This window comes from Callorhinus ursinus, unplaced genomic scaffold (assembly GCF_003265705.2).
Source record: "Callorhinus ursinus isolate GAN/ISIS: 27379988/994484 unplaced genomic scaffold, GSC_fseal_2.0 scaffold28, whole genome shotgun sequence".
Taxonomy (NCBI): domain Eukaryota; kingdom Metazoa; phylum Chordata; class Mammalia; order Carnivora; family Otariidae; genus Callorhinus; species Callorhinus ursinus.
This window is the reverse complement of record NW_027397090.1, coordinates 17,076,360-17,080,798: the sequence shown is the minus strand read 5'-3', so window position 1 is coordinate 17,080,798 and position 4,439 is coordinate 17,076,360.

Here is a 4,439-nt window from a genome sequence, read left to right as displayed (position 1 = left end):
CTGCTACTGTGTTAAGAGCCAAAATTGCTCAAAATTGAACGCAATTTACCACCCAAGTCTTCTCCTGGAAGTTGCAAGCCTTCAATAGACATCAGATTTCCAAAAGAGTTACATCAGACAGATTCTGCCAGTGCAACTGTCATCTGGGTGGGGACACAGACTCCTGGTGCCTCGTACCCCCTCGTCTTCCCAGAGACCTCTCCTGCCAGGCCCTTTTCTACAGCGACTGCTGCCAGGTGCATTCCCACCAGCAGTGCAGAAGTGTCCCAGTTTCTCCACATCCTCGCCAACACTTGTTATTATCTCTCTCAATAAATGCTCTTTCATTGACGAACAGGTGAGTAGCAGGGACCAGAGGAACAGAAAAGAACTGTTCAGAAGAGAAAGGACTGATGGAAAACTCTGTGAAAAGGGAGCAGGGGGGATGGGGAGGAGTGGCAGGGACCAGAGGGCCAGGGTGAGGAAAGGCTGCAGAACACTAGGGTGAAGAGGGGCAAACAAAATGGAAGGGGACAGACAAAGGCACATGGGTGGCCTGGGACAAGGCTACAGGAGGAGGAAAGACTGGACGGATGTGAGCATCAGGGCCTGTGGGGGTGCTGGGGACCGGGGGCCAGAGGCCAGGGCTGTAGGAGAATGCGGCAGAAGCTCCAATGACATTGGTTTGGGATTCTGTTACAGAAACGCAAGCCTGCCTGGTATGTAGCAGACCCATGGAAAATACCACTTTGCAGGACAGAACTTTTGGCCATTTGTGCTGTAACAATCCTTCCTTCATCACAGAAAAGGTAGATTTGATAAGCTGTCACTTGGGGAGACCACAAGGCTGGACTATTCTCTTCCCAGGAGACAAATTATATGAATTACAAGGGAGGGAATGAAAGTCTGGTGAAGTCTGTGTGTCTGCTTTTTGATGCTTCCTACTTGGTGATGTTTCTCTTAGACGTGGCTCCCCTCTCTGAGTCCCAGATGAGGAAGAAGGAGTTAGGATCAGATGCCGTTGCTCTCAGTCATCTCAGACATGAATGAGGGAGGCAGGTGCTCAGCCTCCAGGTCAGGTGTGTGGACACACACTTGCCTCTTTGTCTGCTTGTCTCAGGAGGGGTGGGTGGTGGCTCTTTCCGTGAAATCATTCAGGGAAAGAAATCTCACCAGCAGAATATCTGATTATTACTCAAAGTGAGCGGAAAACTGAATGAGCGTGGCTGAAAAATTCTTCTGACCGGGCCTATCCCTTGCTGTTCTACCTCCTTCATTCCCTGCCCGCCCAGGAGAAGCAAGCCCCCCCTTGGATAGAGTGCAATCACCTCAGACCTTCCGGCACAGGTGCAGTAGAAGGCCCTGAGGGAATGGAGCACCTTTGCCATGGGGCTGGCCCTTCTGTAGATTTGATGATAGTTGCTTAAAATATGGTGGGCTAGTGTGTTTCTCCTTTCTCCTTTCCTTTCTTGTATTTGGTGATCTCTCAGAACAGTCAAAATGGAGGATACTTGGACAAGGCTAAAGGAAACCCCCAAACAAGAATTTTTTCTCCTTTAGTGGCCAAAAAGAAGATCAGTTCATTGAGCCAGAAATGAATCAAATGGAGAATGATTCCAAGGTTACCCACAACTGCAGGGAAAAAGAAGTTTTAAGAATACAGAGAAGCACCAGAACAAGACACACATCAAATGAAGGGTCTTTGAAGAATTCTTGGGTTTCTTGGGTACAACTTAAGTTGCAGTGTTAATTTTTATTATTTAAAAATTTTACAGACAAGGGGTGCCTGGGTGGCTCAGTCAGTTAAGTGTCCGACTCGATTTCAGCTCAGATCATGATCTCAGGTTCGTGAAATCCAGCCCTGCATCGGGCTCCATGCTTAGCAGGGAGCCTGCTTCTCCATCTCTCTCTCTCTCTCTCTCTGCCCCTCCCCCCTGCTTGTGCACTCTCTCTCTAAAATAAATAAATATATCTTAAAAAAATAAAAATTTTACCAACAATAAGTCAATATTCTTTTGGGTATACAGTTGTGTGAGTCCTAACACATGCACAGATTACTGTAAAATGGAATCATACAGAGGTGCCTGGGTGGCTCAGTCAGTTAAGCATCCGACTCTTGGGATTTCGGCTCAGGTCATGATCTCAGGGTCATGGGATCGAGCCCTGTGTCAGTCTCCATGCTCAGCATGGAATCTGTTTGAGATTCTCTCTCTCCCTCTCCCTCTGCCCCCCACCCCACTCTCTCTCTCTCTCTCTCTCTCTAATAAATAGCTAAAATCTAAAAAGTGGAATCATATACTATGTAACATTTTGAGAATGCACTCAGTGTAATGTCCTCAAGCTTTATCAAATATGTGATTAATGATCACAATGTGATTACAATGATTTATCAAAGAGAGCTGCTATAAACATTTGTGTACAGGTTTTGTGTCACGGCTTTCACTGGCCCAGACTGAATACACAGACTTGGGAATCGATGGGTCAAATAGTGTGTGTATGTACTTAACTTCTTGAACGTGCCAAGCTATTTTCCAGAGCGGCTGTGTTATTTTACATTCCCACCAACAGTGTGTGAGATTTTCAGTTACCCTGTATGCTGGCCAGACATTTACAAAGATTTAAGCCGCTCTACTAGATGGGGACTTGTATCTCATTGTAATTTAATTTGCATTTCCCAAATATCTCAGAGATTTGCCCATGAGTAGTCACATTTTCTCTTTTTCTTTGCTGTTGTTTCTCATTTGAATGTATCATACTTATAAAAATGTTTCCTACTTTTGATGGATGTCCGATTGCTTCTAGTTTTTGGCTATTATGAAAGAATTTCCTGTGAACATTTGCGTCCAGGTTCTGTCTCCATACCTAGATATTTATATTGTGTTCCAAGAGACGGCACTGCTGCGTCACAAGCTATGCATATGTTTGGCTTCAGAAGATTCTGCTAAAGAGTGTGCCTAAGTAGTTTTATTTACACTCCCACTAGCAATCTGTGAAACTTCCCATTTTTCCATATCTTTGCCAACTCTTGGCATGTTTTGTCTTTTTAATTTTAGCCATTTTGGTGGTTTTCTAGTAGTATCACACTGGTTTTAATTTGCCTTTCTCTGAGTATAAAGTTGGTGTTGTGTTGTGTTGCCTACATTTTTCCATTGACTCTACACACACACATGCACGCATAATTTGTATTATATATAAAATGCATATAACTGACATAGGTGCATATAAATCATAGAGCGTATTACACATCAGGTGTGCGAACTTCAACAGATACATCAGTTACTAATCTCTCCTACTCTGAGGCTTCCCTCTTTGCTCTCTTGCTGGTGTCTTAGGATGAACGGCAATTCTTAATTTTAACATGGCCATTTTTTCCTTTATAATTGGTACTTTTTGTGTCTTACTTCGGGAAACGCTGCCTACCTTGTTCATCATAATAATTTCATGATTTTTCTTTTAAATGTTTCGTTGTTTTACATTTCACATTTGGATTCATAATCTGTATGAATTTTAGAATTTACTAACAGGGTGAGGACCTTGACACACTAATTCCATTTAGCCCCTTTCTGCCTCTCCTGGACTGTCATTTATTTTATTTCCACATGTATTTTAAAGCCATATTAGTTTTCCCATTTAAATAGTCGGTGTTTACATAGATTTATCCACGTATTAACCTTTCTGCTTTTCTTCTTTCCTGCATTAAATTACCATGTTCCCATCTGTAATTCTTTCCCTTATGACTCAAAACTTCCCTTTAGCATTTCTTTCAGTGTGGATCTGTGGAAATACATTCTTTGATTTTTTGTTTGTGTGTGTGAAACATTTGAACCACCTTTGATTGGTTCCCTGTTTTACTGAGAAACAACTGACCGAGACACTGTCGAAACCTCAGGTATAGAGCACGAGGAGCTGACTTACAGGTGGGGTGAAATGATGAATGATGGCCACAGTCAGTCTAGTTAACACCCATCACCTCAGACGGGTGGAAGATGTTTCTTCCTTGTGATGACAGGTCTTGGGATCTGCTCTCTTCACAACTTTCACATTACCATCCAGCAGTGCTGGCCACAGTCATCACGCTCTACACTGACCCCCAGTAGAACCACCTCCATATTGGAAGTCTATCCCATACTGGGTGTACAATTATCAACTGGCAGTTATTTTTCACTAAGCACTTCAAAGATACTGTTCCATTATTTATTTTCTCAATTTCATAATTTTTGTGAAAAATCTTACTGTTATTCCTTTGAAAGTAAAATGTCATTTCCCCCTCTTTGTCAGTAATTTAATCAATGGTGTGTCAATGCTGAACTCCTGGGTTTTTATCCTGGTATTGTGGTTACGCAGGAGGTGTCCTGACTTTTTTTTTTTTTTTTGAAGATTATTAATTTTAGAGACAGAGAGGGAGTACATGAGTGAGCAGAGGGGCAGAGAGAGAAGGAGAGAGAATCTTGAAGCAGACT